Source organism: Schistocerca nitens, chromosome 9 (assembly GCF_023898315.1).
Source record: "Schistocerca nitens isolate TAMUIC-IGC-003100 chromosome 9, iqSchNite1.1, whole genome shotgun sequence".
In the NCBI taxonomy this organism is placed as follows: domain Eukaryota; kingdom Metazoa; phylum Arthropoda; class Insecta; order Orthoptera; family Acrididae; genus Schistocerca; species Schistocerca nitens.
In genome coordinates, this window is record NC_064622.1 from 23,265,533 (window position 1) to 23,281,968 (window position 16,436).

The following is a 16,436-nucleotide window of genomic DNA, read 5'->3' on the forward strand; positions in this document are numbered from 1 at the left end:
GGGCAATTAAAAGAAAGTTCTATAGGTATCATGCCATGGAACATAATTTGCTAAGAGCTGGACGCAAAATTTGAAAGCTCTTACACGCGCATTGTACTCCCTTGTAAGGTTGGAATCTTTGTGCGCAAAAAAATAAGGCTTCGTTGCAAATATAGTTTGCACCTTCTCCAGAGAGTAAGTTTTGGATGTGTTAGCATTACACGAAAGACACGAGCCACAAATAATGGTTAGTGTGAGAGAATTTGACATCGTTGTCATGTAGCACGGCAAAATTTGTATCACTCCCGCGGTTTCATTTGTTTTTATTTTCAGTGTGGTATAGAAGGCTACGACTGCTCACTAGCGAGCTCTGTGGCAATACGCGTAATCGCGCGCAGAAGTGCGGATGGTTAGTGTATGTTTACGAGTGTGGGCCGGTTCGGAAGAGGTTAGATCTGCACGCGAACTTAGTAGTAAAAGTGAGATACGTGTTGTATGATTCTGCTCCGGCATTGTGATAACAACCAGATACATATATATAAACTACCAGTTTTGAGACGCGCTATGTCATTAAGACCGGCGTGAACAACAGTGTGTGAACAGTCAATCACCATAGGAAGTTACTGGCGTAAGTACAGTTTTGCATGACGCTTTCTAAGTTTCCTTACCTTTCATTCTCACACATTTACTTAGTATGACGATGGAACTGAGTGGAAAAAAAGAGTTGATATGAATGCTGGATTCTGTCATGCTCTAAGGCTTGCTATAACCAATGGCAATTCATCTGGGCGTCTGATGATCGTCAAGTCGACCAATCACAGGCACCGTACGGTGATGGCGGAAAATATGAATCGTACCGGCTAGCGTGCAAATATTGTATATAGTTGCACATGTCACAGGCAGCTACACTGCTATATATTTCATACAGTGCCCTGAATTAATAGTTACTGAAATAAAGTTTCACTACAAATAAACAAATTACTGATCTTCAGATTTGGCAAAGTATAATTTTCACCAGCGCTTATTTATTGGTACAACCATATTGTAAGATATAAAATTTTACCGTCAGATTTCTTACCGCGTGTTAGTATCCCGTCGTTGTGGTTACTTGAACACGTTGTTAGAGTATTCCTGAACTGCGTCAATATTTCTTATGTGATTAAAGAGACTTAATCGAAGTACGGTATAGTATTAATTGTACTTTCTGTGATCTGGTCCATGTCTGCTAGTATAATATATCATATTGAATACTACAATTGTAGCGATTGCGAGACGATTAACCAAAACCCAACTAGACTGCCGCAATTAAACACTGTAGAGACATTGTCTAGTGGTGCGAAATTTCAATATAAAAAGAAACGCGATGTGAGATACGGAGCCGAAAGTGGAAGCTTTTTCGTTATAGTGATAATTATATGACGTGGAATGTAGCTTTTGCCTCTTGAAGAAATGCCATGGGTGGTATCTTGTTGAAAGTAGGAAAATAACTTTTTAGTGCAAAATACGTCACCCTGGTCAAGTTCTTGCTTTTATTATCTTATATTCCGATGCGGAAATTGGAGACTAATCGGGCATTTTCCTAGACAAGCGTGGAAAACGCCATAAAACCACACTCATCTGACCGATGTCAGATTACCGACCTTTTGTCTAGTACAACGACCCAGGACTGCCTCACTTTCCAGTCTTACAAGCCAGCGTGCTGCGACTTTGTTCACAACATTTTAGTCAATAAATAACCTAGAAAAATTTACACAGCCACAATAACAGAAATAATTTTATTTCGTAATTTGTTTCACATTGTTTAGCATTTACGCTTCAGTATAAACGTTTTGTAAGAAATTTAGGTCCGTTCTTGAGTGAGTTCTATGTTGACTGGTTTGTATGCAACGCTTTAAAATGGAAATTCCAGCGTCTGCTGCAGCACAGACAAGTAGTTCGACTCGAAAGCATAATACTGACTTACAATAGGAGATAATTCTTTCCTGAATTGCTGGCCTGTTGCAGTGTTACAGTTCTATTACAACACGAACTAGGGGAAAAACCACTCCTCTGCCAGCAAAATGACCTGATCTTTTCGGGGGTGTCTAATGAGAGAGGGATTAGCCACCATGGTGTTATCGAGTTAAGAGAGCTCTTGTGTTTGGTCGAACTGTTAGACAGCATACGGGAAGAACTGAGATCATTTACTACAGACTGGCAAAAGCAGGAGAATTATTAAATCACGGGCTAGGTAAACTGATGAGTCAAAATATTATGACCACTGCCTAATCGATTGTTTGTCCACCTTTGTAACGAAATGCATCACTAATTCTGCGAATCAGGGATTCGATAGATTGTTGGTAGGTTTATGTCTACGCACAGGTCATGTAATTCGAGCAAGTAACGGGCCGCTGATTTGCATACGCAGTGATGGCGCGCTATAGCGACGCATATGGGTTCCTTAGGATTTACAACAGGCGAATTTGGCCGCCTAGACATAATGTGAGTTCACTATAATGTTCCTCAAACCACTGTAGCACGTTTCTGGCTCAGAGACACGGTCAGTTGTACTGCTGAAGATGACATCGCCGTCGGGGGAGACATCAAGCAGGTGGCTCGCAGCTGTCAGCATGCCTTCGATTACTACAACAGGTCCCACGAAAGCGAAGGAGAGTGTCTCCCATAGCATAAAACTGCTCCCACCAGCCTGCGCAGCCGCGCGGTTTATGGCGCCTTGCACGGTCCGTGCGGCTCCCCCCGTCGGAGGTTCGAGTCCTCCTGATGCCAATCCGGAGCGGTCCATTCGGCACGTTGTTGGGCCCATCTGTACTGCGCTGCATGGCGTCATGGTGGCAAAGATGGACCTCGCCGTGGACGTCGGGAGTGAAGTTGCGCATCATGCAGCCTATTGCGCACAGTTCGAGTCGTAACACGACGTCCTGTGGCTGCACGAAATGCATTATTCAACAAGGTAGCGTTGCTGTCAGGGTTTCTCCGAGCCACAACCCGTAGGTAGCCGTCATCCACTGTAGTATTAGCCCTTGGGCAGCTTGAGCGAGGCATGTCATCGACAGTTCCTGTCTCTCTGTATCTCCTCCATGTCCGAACAACTTCACTTTGGTTCACTCCGAGACGCCTGGACACTTCCCTTGTTGAGAGCCCTTTCTGGCATAAAGTAACAATGCGGATGCGATCGAACCGCGGTATTGACCATCTAGACATAGCTGAACACGAGCCGTGCACCTTCTTCCTGGTGGAATGACTGGACTGATGGGCTGTCGGACCCCCTCCGTCTAATATGCGCTGCTCATGCATGGTTGTTTACATCTTTGGGCGGGTTTAGTGACATCTCTGAACAGTCGAAGGGACTGTGACTGTGATACAATATCCACAGTCAACGTCTATCTTCAGGAGTTCTGGGAACCGGGGTGATGCGAAACTTATTTTGATGTGTGTAGGTCTTCAATGCATTGAACTGAACTATGCAAAAAGGAAGAACGTACTTTCCTTTATATACTCGTATTTGCCCTACGTGGCAGCACTATGGAGCATCTTAGAGCGACGAATAATCGTGTCGAACGAGGCTCGACATCAGAGGGGGAGTGGAAAGGGTTAACGTATTTGCTTGAGAAAGTTCCGAAAGCCCGCGATCTGTCATCAACACTGATCACACACACAGTACTATAAAATGATTATTGCTGTTTATGAAATGATACATTAGTGTAGTTTTGAGGTATTCACCATAAACAATCATCAAATCGAATAATGTGACTATAACACAATTGTAAATTTCACCAACGCACTCATGCATTCTCTCGTCCAAACTGGCCATAAGACTGTCTATGCAAGGACTGCGCGATGGTGGGGGAGTGAGCGGGATACGAGCCACGAGCACAGTGCGTGTGGCGCGCGGGATGGCGAACTTGAACCGTGTGCGAGTTTCTTGCGTCAACGTAAGACAAACGAATTAGTCGAGTCCTTACAAAAAATCGGTACGTAACAGATATGCCGTCGGGACTTGGGGCAAAACTGTAAAAATCGGGACTGTCCCGGTAAAATATGGACAGGTGGCAACGCTGCACTCTTTGCAGCATAATATTCAAAATGGATCACGGTACTAATGCTTGAAACTGAGTTGAAGTTATAAAGCAGAGGTTCAGACGGTTCTTTGACGATATCGGATGTGCATTTCTCGACCTCCACTATCAGGTTGATAACAGCCAATAGGTTAGGTATGCACTTCACAAAGAAAATTTCTTATTTGTGTAGCAGAGGACGAATAACGTGCAGTGTTAGGTTACCTGGGTTAGAGGAACCCCTCCAAAGCGTCGATTATGATTTATCTGCGTTGCTTGCAGAAAGATCAGCCACGACACTCTCAGAAGAACGTTCCTTCTTGTAGATCAGGGACAGAAAATGTTAACGCGGTATTAGGAAATGGCTGGAGCAACCCTGATAAAGTCCCAGAATTAGTCACACTTCTTACGGGTAATAATTACGAAGCGGTATTAACACAGAAAGCTGACCAACCGAAATTGAGTAGCAGCGAAATCATAAATTCAAAATGCAATATGTACCACAAGGATAAGCTAGACGCCGATGGTGGCGACGTATTTATTGCCGCAAAGACCCTGTAGTATCTACTGAAATTATTCCGGATTCCGAAAGTGAAGCCGGCCGGAGTGGCCGAGCGGTTCTAGGCGCTACAGTCTGGAACCGCGCGACCGCTACGGTCGCAGGTTCGAATCCTGCCTCGGGCATGGACGTGTGTGATGTCCTTAGATTAGTTAGGTTTAAGTAGTTCTAAGTTCTCACAGCTGTACTTCTGCCAGTACCTCGTTTCCTACTTTCCAAACTTTACAGAAGCTCTCCTGCGAACCTTGCAGAACTAGCACTCCTGGAAGAAAGGATATTACGGAGACATGGCTTAGCCACAGCCTGGGGGGATGTTTCCTGAATGAGATTTTCACTCTGCAGGGGAGTGTGCGCTGATATGAAACTTCCTGGCAGATTAAAACTGTGTGCTGGACCGAGACTCGAAATCGGGACCTTTGCCTTTCGCAGGCAAGTGCTCTACCAACTGAGCTACCGAAGCACGACTCACGCCCCGTCCTCACAGCTTTACTTCGTCCCCTACCTTCCAGACTTTACAGAAGCTCTCCTGCGAACCTTGCAGAACTAGCACTCCTGGGAGAAAGGATATTGCGGAGACATGGCTTAGCCACAGCCTGGGGGATATTTCAAGAATGAGATTTTCACTCTGCAGCGGAGTGTGCGCTGATATGAAACTTTCTGGCAGATTAAAACTGTGTGCCGGACCGAGACTCGAACTCGACACAGTTTTAATCTGCGCACAAACATCCCCCAGGCTGTGGCTAAGCCATGTCTCCGCAATATCCTTTCTTTCGGGAGTGCTAGTTCTGCAAGGTTCGCAGGAGAGCTTCTGTGAAGTTTGGAAAGTAGGAGACGAGGTACTGGCAGAAGTAAAGCTGTGAGGACGGGGCGTGAGTCGTGCTTGGGTAGCTCAGTTGGTAGAGCACTTGCCCGCGAAAGGCAAAGGTCCCGCGTTCGAGTCTCGGTCTGGCACACAGATTTAATCTGCCAGAAAGTTTCAGCCGTATTAGCAAATTGTAACGAAAGCGTAGAGCTTCATCACGGATTGAGGAGATGTAAAAGCCTTGTCAACAAACAAAAGTCGTACAACGCCAAAATGAGCGCAAGGACAACATCGTCATAAGCATATGTGAATTCGAAAATACCGTGTAGCGTAGGATTTGGGTTGGGGGTTGTGAAGCCGGGGGCTCAATTTTGCAAAGAATTTATTGAACATAAAATATTCTTCTTTACAATCCAGAAATGTCAACGAACAGATCTACAGTCCAATATAGCTCTTGGAGCAGGCTCTACAGTAGATTAACAACATGAAATGCTTTTAGCAAATGAAAACAAAATTCGAAAGAATTATTTAGCGTATGGCTAATACAGACGTATCATGAAATTAAATTACATATACATATGTACATATTGACACACAAGAAACTTAAGTTTGTCTTTACAACTGAATATCCAGTCCGATCCAGCACACTGAATCTGGAGTTGCTAGCAGGAAGTCCTCTTTGGCGCCGTGATAAGCTCGAATCCTGCATTCACTGACAATGTGGTGAACAGTCTGGTATGGAGCCCCGCAGTCACAGGCTGGATCAGGCATCTTCTTCCACTTAAAGAGAGCATCCCTGCATCGGCCATGGACGGTACGGATTCTGTTGAGAGCAGGTCTTGCGTGGTACGTCGAATCCACTTGGAAGTTTGGCACCTGAGAAGATGTTGTGCAGGCGCACATCTGTCACTGCTTCCCACCGACCGAGGAAACGTTGCTCACGTCCGTAGGTTTAACCTTAAAATACCCTACACGTGCCCCCTGGGTGGTGGTAATTGAGCAACAGTGATTACAGGCAGCCAGACTATCCATAGGATCTCCTGGCAATGACATATCACATAAATAGCAGAAACAGTTCTTTTCAGAGCCCATTAACAAGAAACATTGGACCAACTATCAGACTCCTTCAACTGACTATCGAAAGCATTAGCAGGGCAAATTGTGACTACCTGTCAACATTTTTTCTGGACAACAGTATTCGAGAGAAAGCCACAACAAAAGGAACTGGACCAACAACAACAATGGTTGTAATATATAGCCTCGGGCAACTGGCGTAAAAGTGACAGTAAAATTAGCTTCTGCAATTACATGCAGGACAGCAAACTAAAAGACAACTTTCTGACTTAATAAAAGATACTCATATTCGCATTCAATTAAATATGTTGTAACCTCCCCGCAAGAAATTAAAAGTCCTCCCCGCAAGAAATTTGAAAGTCAATGATTATAAAAAAATGTGCCAAATGTTGTCTTCCCACAAAACTGAATAATAAAAATGACCCAAGCGTAACCTCCTTGCAAAATTAAAGAATAATAATGGCCCAAATGTAAACTCCCCACAAAATTAAGGAATGATGATTGATCATAAACCCACAATGATATTAATTAAATAATGAACCATGAACTGAATGTAACATCTCAACACAAACAATTAAACCTGATAAATCTTACAAGGGCAGCAACGCTGACCTTCGGCCCTGTGAAATAATTAAACCTGAATAGAAAAACCAAAATTGTTACCTCAGTAAAACTGCATCTATATCTGCTCTTATTTTTCGGCACAGCTCCGTGCAATGCTGGCCTATATTTAATTTTGATTCTTGGAGGAAATGCATAGGAAATATTCTTTAAATTGAAATGAATGCTTTTTCTTCAAAAGAGTGGAAAAATTCTTTAAATTGAAATGATTACTTTTCTTTAAAAGATTTACTTTATAAAAAAATTATTATTGGGGCATTTCTTGAACAAATTAATTACAATTACCATACGTTATTAGCTGAGCGCAATGCTGCTTCTTTACCTTCTACAACAATACTCATCGTCCACCACAATCCCGACCAGATTCGGAAGAACAGCACGCCGTCGACGCATGCCGACTAGCACGGACTACTACACCATACTGCTACTACTATCCAACCGTCTACTCTCTCTGCCAACTCGCCACACACTACTGAACTCTCGCGCGGTCAAGCGCAGACTAGCAACGATAAATAACTCTCTGGTCAGAGATTCTGTCATGCCTCGCCATCGCTGGTAATGAATACATATGAAACGTACGCGTTTCAATTTATCTACGGCCACTCCCAGCACCAATTAGTGACTAAAGCAAAGCTAGCCGGCCTGTGTTGGCGTGCGGTTCTAGACGCTACAGTCCGGAACCGCGTGACCGCTACGGTCGCAGGTTCGAATCCTGCCTCGGGCATGGGTGTGTGTGATGTCCTTAGATTAGTTAGGTTTAAGCAGTTCTAAGTTCTAGGTGACTGATGATCTCAGAAGTTAAGTCGCATAGTGCTCAGAGCCATTTGAACCAAGAAAAGCTATAATAACCGTCTACAGTACTAGCTACCCAATTTTCTTAGTACAATTTTCTGTACATTTTGGCATACAAAAAGATCACTCTTAGGGGACAAAATAACAACGTAATTTTTGGTACAATGGCATTAACAAAACCAGTCACATTCACACACAGTAATTGCAGGATCACATTCTGTACAATGGCACATACAAAATCAATCACACTCAAGGTGTATAAATAACGAAATTATTGTTTCTCTTGGTTTTAGTGAAAACATCCACACGTCCTGCGTGCCGCTTCACAACAAACTTACCACGTCGCACTGTGCCTACGGACCTTGAGTATGTAATAATTCTGATCATCCGGTACACTCAGCGCACAGCCTCAGTCCTTCGCTGTACTCTGTGTCAAATCTGTTGACTGACCAAAACACTGCTGTCCGTCACTTGAAGCATCCCTTAGGTGCTCCAGGAAGCCCCTGTCTGCATCTCCTCTGGTGTTGCCGTTCTCTCGCCTGGGAGAGTTGTTTGTGTCCACACACCAGTCACACTCCGCACTGCCCGCTAAGAAGCACCAGCTCGGGGAAGCCTTTCTGTTCTCGGCTTTCCATCAACTGGCTGCCTCCAACTGCTTCACAGGTAACCACCGGACCGAATGGGCGGCCCTGCTTGTCTCGCGCACGGCATTGAGAACATCCCATGCCGCCGCTCGCGGTCCAAGGCGCGACTGCTCTGTCCATCTCGCCCGCTGGTCAGTTCATGACGCTGGTTCGAGTGCTGGGCAGCCCGAGACTCTCTGCTCCCGTCCCGCAGTACCACGTGCAAGCTCTCGAGTGGCGCCAGCAGCGCCGCCGGCCGCGACCCCTGTACAAGCGCTGGCGCCAGCACAGTTCTAACGAGGCCTGCTGGGCGAGGCAGGAGACAAGACGTGCCGCGAATCACAAGCTCACGGCACAGTGTACCCGTCCCCCACCCCTCCCGTCCAAAACTGGCCTCCAGCCCTGCAGCAGACGAGAACGAGACGCACGTATGTTGTAGAGGCACATGTCCTGACTGCGACGGCCCCTAGGTTCCGAGGAAATCCATGTTGAAGTTTCGTGCATACCTCCTGTACCCACAACGTAAGCGAGCTAGACAAGTATAGCAACCACGCTGGTGAACGGACTCAAATCTCGCTTCCTTTCGAATTTAGTCGTGAAGAATATCATTAAATAGTATATCTCATCACATTTATCCAAAAATAGTCATATTCGTCATATTCACTGTAGTAATTTCATTAATAAATCAGTTACCACAGCAAACTTTCTTCAAATGTGTAACCCGTTTGTTGCAGAACAGAGTACAGAGTCATCTTACTCGCTAACGCTTGCCGTTCCGGATAGTATATATCGTAGAATAGTGAGACAGTTACCCCGTGTGCAGTCAGATATTATCCAGTACCTCCCCATCCCCCTCCTCAAGCCCGCCCCTCCCCACCCCTCCCACCATTATCAACATTAGCACCTAACTAAAATTTAGAATAAAAAAGAATTTTCTTTGAATAAATTCATTTTTAAAATGAAGAAAGATGAATGATATTTACTTTTTGTAGGGATTTTATTAAACCACAAACTAATGAATCAATGAGGCTGTGACAGCATCTGTGACGACTGGTCCTATGTTAAGAAAGCTAGGAAGATATATTTGCTCAGCAAGGGTGACAGGATACAAATTTCATAATATCTCAGCAGTCAGCATCAACTCGGTAATGTGGACGAAGATGTGGAAAACAAATGGAAAAAATTTCAAAGGCATCGTTCTGTATGCCCTAGACAAGTATGTTCCGAGTAAGTTTTTAAGGGACGGGAAAGATCCACCATGCTTTAATAGCCGTGTTAGAAAAGAGCTACGTGAACAAAGACCACTTCGTCTCAGATTCAAGAGAAGTAAAAACCTAGCTGACAAACAAAAGCTGAACGAAGCGAAAATGAGCGTAAGGAGAGCAATGAGAGAAGCGTTCAATGATTTTGAAAGTAAGACGTTGTCAACCGACCTAAGTAGAAACCCTAACAGATTTTGGTCATATGTAAAATAAGTAAATGGGTCAACATCATTCATTCTCTCACCGACCACACCGGCACCGAAACGAAAGCTAACAGAGAGAAGACCGAATTACTGAAGTCGGTCTTCCGAAGTTGCTTCACCGCTGAAGAATGTAACACTGCCCCTCCTTTCAATCGTCGTACGAATGTAGGAATGGCAGATATTGAGACAACCGATCGCAGAATTGAAAAGCAGCTACAATCGCTTAGTTGCAGAAAGGCATCAGGACCAGATGAGATACCTGTAAGATTCTATAAAGATTATGCGCCGGCCGTTGTGGCCGAGCGGTTCTAGGTGCTTCAGTCTGGAACCGCGCGACCGCTACGGTCGCAGGTTCGAATCCTGCCTCGGGCATGGATGTCTGTGATGTCCTTAGGTTAGTTAGGTTTAAGTAGTTCTAAGTTCTGGAGAACTGCTGACCTCAGATGTTAAGTCCCATAGTGCTCAGAGCCAAAGATTATGCGAAAGAACTTGCTCCCCTTCTAGCAGTAATTTGTCGTAGATCGCTTGAGCAACGAAAGGTACTTAACGACTGGAAAAAAACGCAGGTGATTCCAGTTTTTAAGGAAGGCCTTAAGACAGTTCCACACGATTATAGACCTATATCGATGACGTCAATCTGTTGTAGAATTGTGGAACATGTTTTATTCTCAAGAATAATGACGATGTTGGAAAATGAACATCTCGTCTGTAAAAATCAACATGGATTTCGCAAACAGAGATCCTGCGAAACTCAGCTCGCTCTGTTGCTCCATGATGCCGTGTTCCTTGATTTCAGTGAGGCATTTGACACCGTTCCGCGTTGCCGTCTAATGAAAAGAAATACGAGCTTACGGAGTATCGGAGCAAACTTGCGATTGGATTCAAGACTTTCTTCTTCCTTGCAGATAGAACTCAACACGTCGCTCTTAACGGAACAAAATCGATAGATGTAAAGGTAATATCCGGAGTACCACAGGGAAGGGTGATAGGACCGTTGCTGTTTACAATCTATACAAATGATCTAGCAGAAAGCGTCGGATGCTCTTTGAGGCTATTCGCAGATGATACAGTTCTGTATTCCAAAGTAGCAACGTCAGAAAATAGTAAGAATTTACAGAGCGAACTGCAGAGGAGCCTGAACGTAAGTAAATGTAGCAGATTGCGCATGCATAGGAAAAGAAATCCACTTCTGTACAGCTACACTATCGATGACGAACAGCTGGAGACAGCGTCTGCCGTAAAATATCTAGGCGTAACTATCCAGAGCGACCTTAAGTGGAATGGCCACATAAAACAGTTAGTGGGAAAAGCATATACCAGACTCATATTCATCTGAAGAATCTCAAGGAAAAGTAACATCCACGAAAGAAGTGGCTTATAAGGCGCTTGCTCGCCCGAGTCTTGAGTACTGTTCATCTATCTGGGCTCCCTATCAGGTAGGACTGATAGAGGAGATAGAGAGGAGATCCAACAAAGAGCGGCGTGTTTCGTCAGGGGATCGTTTAGCTGGCGAGAGAGCGTTACGGAGATGCTGAACAAACCCCACTGGCAGACGTTACAAGAGAGGCGTTGTGCATCACGGACAGAGTTACTATTGAAATTTTTGGGACTGCACTTTTCAGGAGGAGTCGGACAATATATTGCTTTCCACTCACATACATCTCGCGTATTGACCACGAGGAGAAAATTCGACAAATTAGAGCCAATACAGAGACTTACCGACAGTCAATCTTCCCAAGCACTATTCGCGAGTGGAACAGTGTTGGAGGGATCATATAGTGGTACCGAAAGTACCCCCCGCCACACACTATTGGGTGGCTTGCGGAGTATGATGTAGATGTACATGAGATGAGTGGTACAACTTAGTTCTAATAACCTTCGTTTATACAGGGTGGCGCACGAAATGTGTTACCAATTGTTTCTTTCACAATTTACGACACACATTAGATATCCCGCTGTGTTCTCTACAGCAGTACCAGCAGCAGAGCTTGGAAAAACAAATGAGTTACGAAATGACGTGTAATTCACGATACTGTCGCTAGGAGATTAGTAAGCAGCAATGGCTGACAATGGAAGACTGACGACACAGCAACGATCAGCAATTGTGTTACTTTTTCATGAAACGAAAGCCTTGTTGTGACTCAGAGGCGTTTTCGACAACAGTTTAACACACGATCGGTCCCTTGCAAGAAGACCATCCACAGGTTGTACGATAAATTTGTACAGGAAGGAACAGTAGAGGAAGCGAAGCGACCTCGGCCTAAGCCTGTTTGTTCTCCGGAGAATTCTGAAGCGGTACGAGTTGCTGTACAGAGAAGTCCCGGGAAATCGTGTAGAAAGGCAGCAGTGCAACTGGGAATATCCAGACGCTCCGTTCAACGCATTCTTAAAAGTGACCTCCATATGTACCCATACAAGATGACCTGTGCACAGCTCACTGAAGAACACAAGCAGCAGAGACTACTGTTTGCTCAGTGGGTGGAGGATAGGGAAGAAACTCAACAACGTTTGGTTTTCAGACGAGGCGCATTTTCATTTAGACGGTGTGGTTAACAAAGAAAATGTACGCTTTTGGGCCACTGAATACCCACAACTGCTTCATGAACGACGACATTATGCTTCGAGGATTACAGCGTGGGCAGCAATTTCCAGTCACGGACTTATTGGACCCTTTTTCTTTGAAGAAACTGTGAACAGCGAGCGTTATTTGAGCATGCTTCGCAATAGCTTCATTCCACAGCTTCTTGCTACTGCCTTGCCCTTCAACACGCAGTGGTTCATGCACAAGATGGAGCAAGGCCACATACTACAAACACTGTGTTGGAGTTTTTACACGAGCGTTTCGACATGCGGATCATTTCACTCAGGTTTCCAGGTCGCTTCAGTGACGGACAAAATTGGCCCCCCAGTAGTTCAGACCTCAGTCCATGTGACTTTTTTCTTTGGGAGTACCTAAAGGAAAAAATTTTCCCGAAACGTCCACGTGATTTAATGGAGTTCAGAAGACTTATTCTTCAAGCTTGCAGTGAAATTGCGGAAGACATGTGTCGTAGGGTAATCACTAACTTCAGTGTTCGTTTGATGGAAGTTAGGCAACGAAACGGTGGACATATTGAGCATGTGCTGAGTTAGAACAAATCTCCATGGACGGCTCTTCATTGTAGTATATGTTCCTTTCAGATTGTATTGACAATAAAGTTTGTACTCAAAAACAAAATGGTAACACATTTCGTGCGCCACCCTGTAGATTGATGAAGCAATTCTCAGCGCATCGTGAGCGCTACCTGCAACTCCTTAGTGGGGAAAAAAAAAAAGTTGACGACCCACACTGAGAGTAGACACTTGTTACCACTTCTCTTCGTAGCGATACTTGCTTCACCCGGATCCTGCGTGCCCTTTTAAAATCAACCAAATTAAAATGTGTGCTACTCTTAAAGCCTACTTTCTGTAAGTACTGATTGCTGGACTCCTTACTTCTGAAATGGCAGCAATAGGCAAACTTCAGGCTGACGGTGCTTTGTGTCTACAATAATAACAATAACAATAATAAGCGGTGTAGCAAGGTGGTAGCCGTTTCATAACTCCTATTGTGTTGTGCTGTCAATTAGTTCATTGTGGGGAACTGAATTATGAACTAATTATGGTCTACGGCGGGAGCTATAAAGGGCAGTCAAATGAAAACGAGACAGGGGGGGTGCGAAAAAGTAAGTAAACTGTTTATTATATCGAAAGTAGTTGTCGTAATACAGTTATCCCGCTGTTAACACATTTGTCCCATGGAAAAATGTTTGCAGTTTTCTTCGCAACCGGATTGTACTCAGGCGTACCCTTCTTGGTCAGAAGCAAATAGACGGCCACTGATGTCTTTCTTCAGGGCACCAAAAATACGGAAGTCGTTTGGGGAGAGAATGTGTAAGAGCTTCCCAGCGAAACTCCAGCAGGGCATACGAAACCACAGGCACGTCAGCTCCGGGGAGGCGTTAGACCATGTTCTTTGACTGCAAGGGCCGCCCGCTGCTCACTGATTTTCTGGGACAGCGGTACGTGGGCACTTTCCAAAAATTGAAGCTTCCTATCAAGTCCAAACGCCCAGGAATGTTGACGGACAACATCGTCCAGTTGCAGGATAATGCCCGCCCACATGTTGCCAAAGTTGTTTCGACTACAGCGCAGAAGTTTCGCTGGGAAGCCTTTCATCTACATCTATACTCCGCAAGCCACCCAACGGTGTGTGGCGGAGGGCACTTTACGTGCCACTGTCATTACCTCCCTTTCCTGTTCCAGTCGCGTATGGTTCGCGGGATGAACGACTGTCTGAAAGCCTCCGTGCGCGCTCGAATCTCTCTAATTTTACATTCGTGATGTCCTCGGGAGGTATAAGTAGGGGGAAGCAATATATTCGATACCTCATCCAGAATCGCACCCTCTCGAAACCTGGCGAGCAAGCTACACCGCGATGCAGAGCACCTCTCTTGCAGAGTCTGCCACTTGAGTTTGTTAAACATCTCCGTAACGCTATCACGGTTACCAAATAACCCTGTGACGAAACGCGCCGCTCTTCTTTGGATCTTCTCTATCTCCTCCGTCAACCCTATCTGGTACGGATCCCACACTGATGAGCAATACTCAAGTATAGGTCGAACGAGTGTTTTGTAAGCCACCTCCTTTGTTGATGGACTACATTTTCTAAGGACTCTCCCAATGAATCTCAACCTGGTACCCGCCTTACCAACAATTAATTTTATATGATCATTCCACTTCAAATCGTTCCGCACGCATACTCCCAGATATTTTACAGAAGTAACTGCTACCAGTGTTTGTTCCGCTGTCATATAATCATACAATAAAGGATCCTTCTTTCTATGTATTCGCAATACATTACATTTGTCTATGTTAAGCGTCAGTTGGCACTCCCTGCACCAAGTGCCTATCCGCTGCAGATCTTCCTGCATTTCGCTACAATTTTCTAATGCTGCAACTTCTCTGTATACTACAGCATCATCCGCGAAAAGCCGCATGGAATTTCCGACACTATCTACTAGGTCATTTATATATATTGTGAAAAGCAATGGTCCCATAACACTCCCCTGTGGCACGCCAGAGGTTACTTTAACGTCTGTAGACGTCTCTCCATTGATAACAACATGCTGTGTTCTGTTTGCTAAAAACTTTTCAATCCAGCCACACAGCTGGTCTGATATTCCGTAGGCTCTTACTTTGTTTATCAGGCGACAGTGCGGAACTGTATCGAACGCCTTCCGGAAGTCAAGAAAAATAGCATCTACCTGGGAGCCTGTATCTAATATTTTCTGGGTCTCGTGAACAAATAAAGCGAGTTGGGTCTCACACGATCGCTGTTTCCGGAATCCATGTTGATTCCTACATAGTAGATTCTGGGTTTCCAAAAACGACATGATACTCGAGCGAAAAACATGTTCTAAAATTCTACAACAGATCGACGTCAGAGATATAGGTCTATAGTTTTGCGCATCTGCTCGACGACCCTTCTTGAAGACTGGGACTACCTGTGCTCTTTTCCAATCATTTGGAACCTTCCATTCCTCTAGAGACTTGCGGTACACGGCTGTTAGAAGGGGGGCAAGTTCTTTCGCGTACTCTGTGTAGAATCGAATTGGTATCCCTCTGTTGAGTGATTCCAGTTGCTTTTCTATTCCTTGGACACTTATTTCGATGTCAGCCATTTTTTCGTTTGTGCGAGGATTTAGAGAAGGAGCTGCAGTGCGGTCTTCCTCTGTGAAACAGCTTTGGAAAAAGGTGTTTAGTATTTCAGCTTTACGCGTGTCATCCTCTGTTTCAATGCCATCATCATCCCGGAGTGTCTGGATATGCTGTTTCGAGCCACTTACTGATTTAACGTAAGACCAGAACTTCCTAGGTTTTCTGTCAAGTCGGTACATAGAATTTTACTTTCGAATTCACTGAACGCTTCACGCATAGCCCTCCTTACGCTAACTTTGACATCGTTTGGCTTCTGTTTGTCTGAGAGGTTTTGGCTGCGTTTAAACTTGGAGTGAAGCTCTCTTTGCTTTCGCAGTAGTTTCCTAACTTTGTTGTTGTACCACGGTGGGTTTTTCCCGTCCCTCACAGTTTTACTCGGCACGTACCTGTCTAAAACGCATTTTACGATTGCCTTGAACTTTTTCCATAAACACTCAACATTGTCAGTGTCTGAACATAAATTTTCGTTTTGATCTGTTAGGTAGTCTGAAATCTGCCTTCTATTACTCTTGCTAAACAGATAAACCTTCCTCCCTTTTTTTATATTCCTATTTACTTCCATATTTAGGGATGCTGCAACGGCCTTATGATCACTGATTCCCTGTTCTGCACATACAAAGTCGAAAAACTCGGGTCTGTTTGTTATCAGTAGGTCCAAGATGTTATCTCCACGAGTCGGTTCTCTGTTTAATTGCTCGAGGTAATTTTCGGATAGTGCACTCAGTAT

General features: G+C 44.7%; 1 protein-coding gene across 1 annotated transcript in view; it reads left to right on the forward strand.

Moving 5' to 3' along the window:
- The first annotated feature begins 413 nt into the window (after positions 1 to 413).
- LOC126203465 (acetyl-CoA carboxylase) overlaps positions 414 to 16,436 on the forward strand; it is a 440,754-nt gene continuing 424,731 nt past the window's right edge. Inside the window, exon 1 of the mRNA XM_049937783.1 lies at positions 414 to 607. The gene's annotated coding sequence lies outside the window, so the exon portion shown is untranslated. The remainder of the gene's footprint in view (positions 608 to 16,436) is intronic.